Raw genomic sequence first — 12879 nt, forward strand, 5'->3', positions numbered from 1 at the left:
CTGGGAGAAATCGAAAGGATGTTTTACTTGGTTGGAATCTTACAAGAGCAGACTACGGCTATGAGTGAACAATTGATGACCTTGACTTCTGAAACAAGTAGTCCTGCTGAATGTAAAGAGGACCTCAATGAGAAAGAATCCACAGCTGAACCAGAAATGATAATAGAAGCAGAGGAGAAGACAAAACAAGAAAGAGAAGAAATGATGTGGGAAAATACTGAGCAGAAGCTGACGCCTGTGGAATACAAACAAGGAGACTATTGGAGTAAATCTACTATAAATCCACGAAAGATGCAGAAGATGAAAGTGGAGGCCCTGGGAGTTTATGAAATTAAGGAACTTAAAATAAAGAAATATAATTGGGGCCTCCACATAGACTCTGACTTTGATTACCTTCAAGATTCATGCCTTGTGGAAACTCTTCAGCAGCTGTTTGCAAATATGGGAAGAGACTTTGGACTGATGGTGAAAGAACTCTTTCGAGATGTGACGACTGGCATAAAAGGTTACCAACAAGACCGGCGGAGAGGGACTGAAAGAGACTGGAGGGCCTCGGACGTGAGGAACCCGGGCTAAGAACTGTTATTTTGGACATGCTTTGGGAAGGGACGCAAACCGGGGATGGGAGGGAGGGAAAAAAATTAAGATCTAACAACACTCATGATTATGGGATTTGGTTAAAAAGATCATTATTCAAGACAAAATGGGAAATCGTTGGAAGGGAATTGAGGTCCAACTTAGAAAAAATTAATTTTTGTTTGTTTTTATAAAAGGACTAATATTAGGACAGGGAAATGCCAATTTGCTGACATAAATTTGGAAATGGGGATGCAAGGGAGGGGGTAGGGGGAAGTCTATGACCAGGGTTAGGAAATAATATTTTCGGGAAAGTATATATGTTTGTTGTTGTTTTCTTTTTTTTTTCTCTCTTTCTTTGTTTATGTGTTTATTTGTTTCTTGTGTTTTTGTTTTTGTCTATATAAAATCCGAAAACTTAATAAAAATTTTATAAAAAAAAAAAAAAAAAGAGATGGATGCTAGAAAAATCTTTATGCAGTGGTACCTTGGCTTACAAACACCTTGGGTTACAGACACTTCGGGTTACAGACTCCGCTAACCCAGAAGTAGTACCTCAGGTTAAGAACTTTACCTCAGGATGAGAACAGAAATTGTGCGGTGGCAGGGGGAGGCCCCATTAGCTAAAGTGGTAGCTCAGGTTAAGAACGGTTTCAGGTTAAGAACGGACCTCTGGAACGAATTAAGTTCGTAACCAGAGGTACCACTGTAGCTAATAGAAGAGTAAGAAGCAAGCTTATTTATATCGGGGAAAAGAAGAAGTATCACAAATAAGCTTAATAAAAGAGCATCTTCAAAAATTATGCTGAAACCATGCTTACATTTCAAAATGTGCAAGCAATGGATCAATTTCCTCCCCCCCCCCGAAAGTATTTATAATGAAAAGGTTGATTTCTTATATATTTTACTGCCTGCCTTAGTAGCATCCTAGCAAGATCTAGCTATACATAACTTCTAACTGTATGTGGGGCTGCCTTTGAAGAATGCAAACTTCAGTTGAATGCCAAATGCCACAGTAAGAATGCTGGCAAGATTCAAACTACCAGAGAAAACAAAACCAGTTTCAATTCAGTTGTTTCTGGGCCCAATGCAAAGTGCTGCTTTCAACCTTTAAAGGCTTAAACCAGGGGTCGGCCACCTAAGGCCTGGGGACCCAGATGTGGCCCAATCGCCTTCTCAATCCGGCCCGCCGGTGGTCCGGAATTCAGTGTGTTTTTACATGAGGAGAATGTGCACTTTTATTTAAAATGCATCTCTGGGTTATTTGTGGGGCATAGGAATTTGTTCATTATTTTTTTCAAAATATAGTCCGTCCCACCACGTGGGACCAGCCCACGGCTGAAGAAGGTTGCTGCCCCTGGCTTAAAGCATTCCAGAGCAGGATATATACAGGCCCACCTTCTCCACATGAGTCCACCCACATGCTTGGATCATCGGGGAGGTCTGCTCCACGCCCCACGGCCCTCCGAGGCAGAGAGAAAGCCCAGGCTCTAACCTCCCCAGCCCTTTCTGCTGTTAAGACACTGTTGTTTAGACAGCTATTTACTCAGTAAATTACTGAAGTTTTCTCCTTTTTTTTTTGCAGATTGCTTTTGCTTAAAGACTGCGGTCGCTGTTTTTGTTTTATTGGTAGATTTTTTTATGGTGATTGTCGGCCACTTTGAAAGTCTCAATAAGGGCAGAAAAAACTGGAATTTTAAGTATTCCAATTAACAAATAATTATTACCCAGGTAAATGAAAAACTGTATTTTTGTGTTAATTATTGTGTTAATACAACATTCAGTTACACACACATTGTCATTCAAAATAGTGATGGTGATTGACAATCAAATATTTGTAGCTGAATAGACTAATCTCAGTTTCTATTTTAACTTGGCATTCATCCAAAGGCTTTGACAGGGCAAAGGTGGCATCACATTGAAGGCTAAAATTGCTCAAGACGAATAAAGTCAATTTGTACCTAAGGCAAATTGTTCCATACCACCTTTCAACCCCTACTGGTTGTTTTGAATATTTGGCTTAAAGGTTGTACAACTATCTCCAAGAGCTAAACAATATTCTCTTTATCACTGCTTATGTCAATACACCTTGCATCAGGCTAATCTTTTCCAGTCCTCTACACAACTGTGTCATCTGGTGAAAAGAGAAAAACGTGAATGGCTTGCCTCCTCAACCCCACCCCCTCCTAGGCCTCTAAATAAATGGGGCGATGGAAGCACCTCTTACTATGGAGTTCTGGATCTAGGGGTCTATTAAATGCGTTGGGCTAATAGATCTCAAGGTTCTAGGGAAGAAAACAAAGTAGATCCTACAAGTCTGACAGCTGCCCATCACTGCAGACAAAACCCAGCTGGAATAGTCTGTCTTGGTACAAAAAAGGTTCCTGTGTTTCACTAGGCTTGAGAAATACAGTACTGCTACTCTTCCATAAGCCCTGCAAGAATTACGGCTTGTGAAGATACAACAACAAACCACCATTTTATCATAACAGCATATGGGAACATCTTCACGTTGCAACAATACGGCCATCTGCTGCCATCAATTTAATAACAGGTTCTATTATCAAAAACAACAACAACAGATAACAGGTTCTATTATAAGGGCAAGGATAAATGTGCTTATCTATATTAGGGTGACTTCAAGTGACTGAGTGTTATACACAAAAATAGTGTTTTTTATTTAGGCACGGAAAGGGAAATTAGAGGAAACATTTTATGCAGATTCCCTTCAAAAGCTGTGCTAAAGGGAATGTGTATATTCTCATTCTCTTTTCCGGGTTTTTGTTTTTAACTCTCAGACGTATAACTGACTGTAGCAATAACTGAGTATTGCTGAAACTGTGAGATAAATGTGACAGTCTAGTTTTCACCTCTGGAGCATCTTCCAGATAAACAGCCCAACCTGAAGATCAGCCTTTTGCTATTTTAAAAAACAGAAAACAAAAGAAATCAATTTCCCACTTGAAAGGCTGCCAGGTTGACATTTTAGAAGAATAGTTAATGAGGGAGCCCGATTAGAAGTAAATGACAATTTCCATATTAGGTAGAATGCAATCAACTTTCTGAGTCCTATAATGCAGTAGTACAATAAACATTCTTGGTCCTATTTGCATTTACACAGTGGAAATGAATGAGGGGCATGTTATGAGCTGTACTTTGTGGCAACTGAGAGTAAGGGGAACTGACCTTTCGGTGGCCCAGGAGCACTCAAGTGTGCAACAATACTGTGACAAGATGCATTGGCTAAGAAAACTGGCTACTGGAGAATGTGATTTTGAACAGGGAACTGCAGGGAACTGCACTGCTCCTCAGCTTCAAATCCCCCATGCCAGATGTTTCTCCTCTTGCAGGGCTCCCTTGCAAACATGCACACTATGTAGGGCTGTCTTTGGGAAGTGACCCAATGCTTATTTGGAGGAGCAAATCTACAGTTCCCTTGAACATTTGTGGCAGCTGTGGCCATTACTATCATGGAGGGCAGTGACCAGGGTCGGCCCACCCATGAGGCAAAGTGAGGCAACTGCCTCAGGCAGCAGGATCACAGGGGCAGCAGATCTGGCCTCCAAGGAATCCATTGCCTGCTGCCGCTGCTGCAGTAGCACTGATGGCTGTGGCGCACTCCTTGGAGGCCAGATCTGTCTCCTCCTCAGCAGCACCCTCCAACGCCACCTGGGTGTTTGTGAGTGTGGCACCACCATTTTGCGGTTCACCCTAGGTGCCAAAATGTCTTGGGCTGACTTGGGCAATGACTATGCCTTGCAGAAAAAGGAAGCAGTGGGTGAGATAAAACTCTATGGAATGTCCTAGGAGACAATCCCCTGGTGCTGTGGAAGTATCGTTTGGGGGTGGCCTGGCGCTTCTTTTGGGGTGCAAAGCTACAGTTCTCTAATTCATAGCAGCAGGCTGAGGTCATCAAGCATTGAAGTGCTCAAGACCGACAACAATCTTTATCCCAGCAAACAATAATGTATCTTGAAGGGGAGAAGTGATTGCAATGTACGATATGGGGTATTATAATTCATATTTTCTGGTGTAGGATCAAATAAACTATCGAGGCTATTAGTTTGGCTCTTTGTCGCATAAGGAAATGGGCACCAACTTTAGCATCACTGAAAATATGTAAGACAGCGAAAACTGCAAGATTACCACCTATCTTCCAACTACTGGGGTATAAATCTTGCAAAAAAACCAAAACAAAAAACCACACACATTCAACTTTATCCAGCACCAATTGGTACCAATTCACCATTTTTAGTGGTGTGGCTCATATACTGTAAAGGCATAATGCCTGAACAGATCATGTACTGAAGATCCACTCCACACTGGACCTATGTTACCCAAAAGTCTGGAATCTTCTTTCCTGATTTTCCAGGGCCAGTCCTGGAATTACGAAAGCCATCATGGCCTCTGAATTGATCCCAGAATGTCCCTATTTCCCCTGTTAGTGCTGCTGCTGCTGCCAAGCTGAGGATGAGCCGACGTTTATCAATTGGATGAGTTGGGCTGAGTGAGGAAAGTCCCTCACTCAGGAAAGCTGAGGAATGTTGCAGGGTTCAGTTTCCTAGCACAGGGATTCTGTTCTCACATGCCTGGGAACACCCACAAGTGCCATTAAAATTCTGTATTTTATAAAAGGGACCCTAAGAGAATCATAGAATCTTAGAGCTGGAAGGTACCCAAGGGTCATCTAGTCCAACCCCACACAATGCAGGAATCTCAGCTAAAGCATCCATGAGAGTTGGCCATCCAACCTCTGCTTCAAAACAAACCTCCAAGGAAGGAGAGTCCACAACTTCCTGAGGGAGACTGTTACACTGTCAAGCAGCTCTGACTGTCAGAAAGTTTTCCCTCGTATTTAGTTGGAATCTCCTTTCTTGTAATTTGAAGCCATTGGTTTGAGTCCTACCCTCCAGAGCAGGAGAAAACAAGCTTGTTCCCTCTTCCATGTGATGCCCCTTGAGATATTTCAATATGGCTATTGTATCTCTTTCAATCTTGTCTTTTCCAGGCGAAACATAACCAGCTTCCAAAATCACTTTGGCAAATGCACATATTCAATGTCTTTGCCCTTTAACTCCACTGCAGTTGCACCACCGGTTTAGTTTTACAAGAAACAGGTGGTTTCCTTCCATATGAAATGAAGCCCTTGCAACAACTTTACAATACACTTTTGAAGAGGAGTGCCATCAGGATTTGGTGTGCCTATGTGAATTGGGATTTCTTCTGCATTCACAAAACACACAAATTTGCATGAAACTTGCATATACGTTGTTATGTGGATATTTGTGCCCTTTTGCGATGGAGGTGAAGGATGCAAAAATAAATCAAAGACCACACACAAGACATAAGAGGTCTGACAAACAGAATATCAACGTGATGCTTTCCCCACGATAGTATTTCCAGACCAGAAAATGTTTGCCCTGTTACAGGTTTTTGTTTTTAATATATTTTAAAACATATCTTCAAGTTGCCCAAATGTTTTCTTGGTTTTACTCCAACTTGAGTTCTTTACATGACTTAGAATTGGCACTGGGGGAGAGTGGGGCTCTTGGGCAGACAGAAATTACTTTCCCTCAGTGTAAACCATGTAAATAACTTAATCTCTTAAAATAACCAATTTTGTCATCCTTTCTGCTTGAAATCTGGCATCCTCAAACTTACCTCTTCTATACTGCCAAGTTTCAAATTGATCCATTGAACCATTTTGAACCGTATGACCTACTTAACCACCACCACCCACCAATTTCCTGTTCAGCCAGCTCATTCTTAAACACAGGGCCATGGCTGGAAGTAACAAGCATTCTGAATAATGGATTCCTCAGCTAGTTTTCTCCCCATCTAAACCCTTTCCTTGCTGGAGACAACTGGTTCCCCAGCAGCATACGGCATATAGTAAATATTACCAAAGTAATAAATCTTTGGCAGATGATTACTTTGAGAATTTTGGAAGAGGAAGAGAGAGAGAGAGAGAGAGAGAGAGAGAGCTTATAGATTCCACACACACCCTCCCAAAATGTGGTTCTTTATACCAACTTTGTGTGCTTATAGTGACAAAACTATGGGAGCTGGCAGGATTGCTTTATGTTCATATTAATTTCCTGACTGATGCAAGAGCTCAGGTTTTAAAAGTTACATACCCCTGAGGAGAAATCCAATTTGACAATAAAATCCTTGTCTTCCAGAGGAGTATAATATGGAATTCAGTTAAATGTTCTACTTGCTTTCCATCTACAATTGTATTAAGTCACCCATATCATGTTCCATGATACTATTTTGGAAATGTTAAGGTTTCCTTCCCCTGGATTATAAGCATTTTGAAATCCTAAGTGGCATATCATAGCTCTCAATACTCTTTGTTGTAGGATTGGAACTCCCCCTTTATCCCTCTAAAGCATTGCTTAAGTCAAATTTGCCTTTGGGGATTGATCTGAATTGAATTTGGGAATGTAAATCAGATCATCACCTTTGCTTGGCAGAGTCTTACATCTCTCCAGCTATTATAGGTTTGACAGGCAGCAGAGTCCAATTTGCTATAATTATTTGCCTTTTGAGAAATCATAGTCTTTTCTCCTTCACACAAAAATGAGAATATGCTGTGAATTTGGCATGGAAGAAAACGTAGGGCAACACACAAAAAGATGAACAGAGAAGAGGGCACTGTGGTCAAGATGAGAGAGTGCAATGCACAAGATACATTTGGGGGCTTATATTTCTTTTTACAGCAAGAGATGACCTGTTGTATAGCCAACAACTTCTGGCCAGGAAACCTACTAGTCACAGCACTGCAGGTGTGCAGCTTTGAGAAGGACAGTGCATAACAAGAATCAGGATCAGAAACTTTCTCTACAAGACTTTTGTACTAAGTATATTCACAGCACAAAACCTCTGAAAATGCTAACACAGACTCACCAACTGATCTTCTGAACATATTCTGCCAGTAAGGTGTTAAATTTTTCAATACTTTGGGGGAGCAGATCTTTTAGGTGCAGAAAAAAGGAACTGCGGGCCTTAGCACATCATGCATTTTTAATAATCAGAAAATGTGCTTGGGGGAGAATGACCACAGCTGACAGGCTGAACCCACAGGAGTAGCACATTTCTCACAATCCCCCTGGAAAAGAACAGTGTCTCACTTCTATAAAAAATACAATAGATGGGCAAACCACTGGTAACAGAAAAGGAGCACGTCTAGCTACCGATTTCAGTGCTGCCTAGTGACCTTTCAACAACACTGACTTTCCAACATTTTAGTTGGAAGCAAGTTCATATCCAATTTTTCACTAGTTTGGAAAATTTTGTAAAAATGAAAACTCTCATGGTGTCACACATGCTTGGCAAGATGTGGCTAAAATCACAGGCATGTCTGACATCATGGCAGTGTTCAATTTTACCAAATTTTAAAATTAATGAAACCTAGGAAATTAGATTTTGAAAGGTGGTTGCATTTCATATTCATATATTGGTTTGAAAAATGAAAATAAGACAGTTTACATTAAAAAGCAAATGGAACCCAATTTCTCCCCCTTTGGTACCAGAGCTATATGGAGAAAGAACTTGAAAGAAAGTGATCACATCTCTAGCAGCAATGCACAAAGAGAACTGAAACCTATTAGGTCTTCAAATATGTAAGACATGCTTTTTGCAATGTTTTCTTACCTTGCTGAGATCAGAAAACGTCTAAGTGCTTATTCAGACATTCAAAATTTGCTCCATGCAACCTGTCCAAAGCTATCTGTGGTCACACATGGAGAATGCAATGTGTGGATCAGCCTTTCTCCAAACCTGTGACTTCTAGTCAGCTAGAAATGGATGGCAGTCAGCTAAGTTGTACTCAGAGTAGACCCATTGAAATTGATGGACATAACTTAGTCAGGTTCATTCATTTCAGTTGGTCCCCTTGAGTAACAGCTAAGACTGCTGGGCTCTCTCCCACCCCCACCCCCCAATCTGTATATATTCACGTCAGGCTGCATGAGCTACAGTCATGGAAGAGCCACGTTGCACATTATATTACAAATTCAACTGACATCCCTGGGGACAACTGAAATGCTTCATGTGGAGCCAGGCTGGATCTTAGGAACGAGTGAGTCCCTGGCTCTTAGCAATCTACTGTAAACTCAGTCAGAAATAATGATGGAAGTTAGCATTGCCATTGTGAGTGTTATCAATTTGCTTTCCGTTGCAACACGAAATTGGGGCTCGCTGTCCTGAGGTTTTTGCTAGAAGCTAGGCTCCCTGGTCAGAGTAGAAGACTAACAGAAAAGACAACCAGGCAAAAATCCATAAGCAAAGTGGGCTGTTAAGCCTTTGATCGTTTATTAGTCGTGACAAAGATTCAACCTCTCTAAAAGCAAAGAAATGAGAACCTAAAGGACGTTCTGCCTTCTGAAGGTTTACGTTTCCCACAAAACAATAAGCAAAGCATCTGTGGCACAGAAAACGTCAAAGGTGCATCACAAAATTAGAAGGGATTACAGCAGGTCAGATAGGTCAATATCACAATGTGTCAAACCAAACATTTTGTGAATTACAGTATAAGTCTTACACCTTTCCAGACAGAATTTGCATGAAACATTCTAAACAGTTACATTCAAATAACAACATGAGCAATCAACAGGATTGGTACATCCTATTCATTGGAAAGTCTGGGCAATCATTGCCATACACCTCCTCAATCATCTCCATCAGGAACCTTGTGCTGGAGAAACCCTGCCCAGATCCTTCCCCTGAGAAGCTGCAGCCTGCATAACAACAACAAACAACAACAATTGATACCCGCCCATCTGGCTGGGTTTCCTCAGCCACTCTGGGCAGCTTTCAGTACATATGAAAACATAATAAAACATCAAATGTTAAAAATTTCTCTATATAGGGCTGTCTTCAAAGGTCTTCTAAAAGTTGTGTAGCTCTTTATCTCCTTGACATCTGATGGGAGGGTCTTCCACAGGGAGGGTGACACTGCCAAGAAGGCCCTCTGCCTGGTTCCCTTCTTGCAGTGAGGGAACTGCCAGAAAACCCTCGGAGGTGGAACTCAGTGTCTGGGCTTAAAGATGGGGTGGAGATGGTCCTTCAGGTTTACTGGACCGAGGCTGTTTAGGGCTTTAAAGGCCAACACTTTGAATTGTGCTTGGAAATGTACTGGGAATCTTACACTTAGGGGATTATGGCAGCAGAGGTTTCCCAGAATACAAGTGGGGGGGGGGGTAATTTTGGAGGTTTATGTTACAGTGGTGCCCCGCAAGACGAATGCCTCGCAAGACGAAAAACTCGCTAGACAAAAGGGTTTTCCGTTTTTGCGTTGCTTCGCTAGACGAATTTCCCTATGGGCTTGCTTCGCAAGATGAAAACGTCTTGCGCTTTTTTTAAAAAGCCGCTTGAAGAGGCGCAGTTGCGACGGACCGTGCTTCGCAAGACGAAAAACATCGCAAGACGAAAAGACTTGCGGAACGAATTCTTTTCGTCTTGCGAGGCACCACTGTATAGAATAAATCATTTACGAAACATTCATATATACAAACTTTCCCTAGCAAAACAAGCTTGATTAATTGCTTCAGTTTAAATAGATAGAGTGGCCCCTATCCCGTGGTGCTGCTTGCTACAATTGCACAGTGGGGTGTTTCATTCATTGAAACCTGTGGCATTGCCTGCTACTACCACAGAGTGGCCACTAGGGGCGCTGTGGTGCAACAACTTTGACAGCACAAGTTAAAATTTTTAAGACCTCACAGGTGTGAGCCTTTATTAGAGAAATCTGCTTAGGTTTTTGGGATTCTGTTTGGGTTTTGGGGGTGTGAATGTGATGTAGTGCATTGAGGAGACATATCATGCCTATGCACCGGCGACTGTGTGAGGGGAGGTGGCACATATGATGGCACTCATGTATCACCATGGGGGAGGGGCTTGGTTTCCGTCACATGAGTCACCAGAAGCAACAATCTTTGCAATCTTTTGGGGTGTCTGGGGTCTTAGAGGAGGGGCAGTACCTCTGGTGGGGGACACGTCATGCTCCTTCTGGGGTAGTTTGTCCACCTTTGCTCCCCCGCTCCTGCACTCAGCTCTCACCTGTGGCTTCTAGAAGCTGTCAGCATGTGACAGCAGCCACACGCCGGGAAATGGCCACCAAACTTTTTTATTGAAATGTGGTAGCAGCCAGTGTGGCACGGCTGAGCTGCGAGATCTCCTTCCCAACACTTGTTGCTGCTGCAGGTTGGCATCACAGAGTGGTGTTGAGGTCAGGAGCACCAGACTGGCTCTGCCATGGGAGCTGCAGCGATGCCAGTATCAGGGGGCCAACTCTGGAGCTGCCCCCCCCCACTGGCCACTACTGGTTAAATGCATAAAAAGATGGCACTGATTTTGCAGCATGCTTAGCACGGGTCCTTCTTGTGGGTCCATTTAAGGAAATGTTTGTCAGTTTCCTAAAAAATTAAAAGTGTGAGGTCTTGTGGATATCTGGACATTACAATATGACACACAATTTATCTGCACTCTCCAGTCTTGTTTGTGCAACCCATATATTCAGTCAACTGCTGTTTCTAAGGCTAATTCAAAAGATACATTGGCAGTGTGAGCGTGGTTGCTGCACCTTCCAATCTATGCAGCTCCAGTAACATGCTACCATCTTTGTGGGCAGGATGGCGTGGCTACCTTCTACATTAGTACTACTGGCCCTGATAAGCAACAATGGTATAGGAAGTAAGCTCACCATCCACCTGCCCACATGTTCTTACAAGAGCAGCATGGGACCAGACCACACAAGGCCACTCCCACCCTGCAGATGCCTTTGGCCTTCACCAGCCCTTGAACTAGCTTAGCTTTGTATGCCTCTGTGCATTTGTTTTCGCCTTCCTACCTTGCTGCATGCACTGTCCTGATTTTCTCTTCTCTCATTCTTTATCCCTTGGCAGTCACTGTTTCCTTTCTTCATATCTGATCGGTCTTAAACTGACAAGTTCCTATTTCTTTGCTTCTCTTTTTCTGTGGCCTTCTTAATTGCTGCTCAGTGTTTAACAAATTTGTAATTGTCGGCAACTCTTCTTGTTGGAACATCTCCACATATTGGCTCATGGTCAAACTTGGCTCTCCCAAGCTGATTCTGGTGCTCATGTTGCCCGAAACTCTGGCTCTTTGTCATTTTCCCACGCTCCCCACTATGATACTCATGATGAGTACCTTTCAAGCCAGCTACATCCTTCCTCTTGGCAAATACCTTTTATCTTTATACTTTTCCCCAAGCTATTGCTTTGCTATATTTTCCATATAAATTATTATTACTTATAGTCTATTCCTACAGTCTCAATCTCCCTCCACTCCCTGTTTCTCTTATTGAATCCCTGCAATCTGGTTTCTTTTCAAACTATTCTGCTAAGGCCTCCCTTGCAAAACGTGTCAAATGGTCTGTTGGTAGTTAAAGGTCAAGGTGTCATCTTTCTTCTTATGTTCCTTTATTTCTTCTCTGCATTTCACACAGTTGCTCACGCTAATCTTCTGGAATTCTTGCCTGGTCTTTGTATTTCTCTTGCTTTTCATTTTTGCAGGGCTAAACTATACAGATGATGTGAGAGCTTTAAAGCATTTATGGGTGTGGGGATACTGAGTGGACTTGGGCAGCAGTGCTGGGTGAAGGGGCACCTAGAAGAATTTGCCCCTGTGCAATTTCCTCAACTCGAAATCACTCTCCAAAATGGCTGGGTTGGGGGGGCATGTTTGGTGTCTGTCTTTTTCTAGCTAGGCTATTAGCAGTTTGTGCAGGTGGGAAGAATTACTGATCAGGAAAAGGACACAGAGGAAGAGTTGAACACTCCTTTCTCCAGCACTGCTGCCCCAAACCCCATGACTTCTTCGTATTGTACCTGGGAGATTCAAGTATCAATCATATCATGTTTATAAATAAATCCCAATGATTTCAACAGGACTTACTCCCAGGTAAACATACAGAGCATTACAGTCTCAGTGACAGAGCTCCCACATCATATGTGGCTTGGTCCTTGGTGCTTAGATATCATACTTTTTGTGCATTGTTTCAAGATTCCCCATAAGAATATTCCCCACTTTATCTCCTCAAGGTTCTTTCATTAAGGCATCTTTTGAGTACATTTCTCTCTGTGTGTGATCCTATAGCTTCATTTAATCTGGACTGACTCTGCACTGATCAATAGCTCTGTCTTCCTTGTATCTCTGTCTTTCTCTGCCATTTCTTTCTGGATATGCCCCCTTCAAGATCAATAGAATTCACTGGCTGTTTCTCCCAGACCCTCTTTGATTCCCATCCCCCCTCTTACTAGTATTGATTTGGTGGCCCAT

General features: G+C 42.4%; 1 protein-coding gene across 1 annotated transcript in view; it reads right to left on the reverse strand.

Moving 5' to 3' along the window:
- SORCS2 (sortilin related VPS10 domain containing receptor 2) overlaps positions 1–12879 on the reverse strand; it is a gene marked incomplete at its 5' end in the record, with an annotated part of 143908 nt that overhangs the window by 82852 nt on the left and 48177 nt on the right. The gene's annotated exons all lie outside the window — the stretch shown is intronic.

Source organism: Podarcis vaucheri, assembly GCF_965113315.1.
Source record: "Podarcis vaucheri genome assembly, chromosome: 8".
Lineage (NCBI taxonomy): Eukaryota > Metazoa > Chordata > Lepidosauria > Squamata > Lacertidae > Podarcis > Podarcis vaucheri.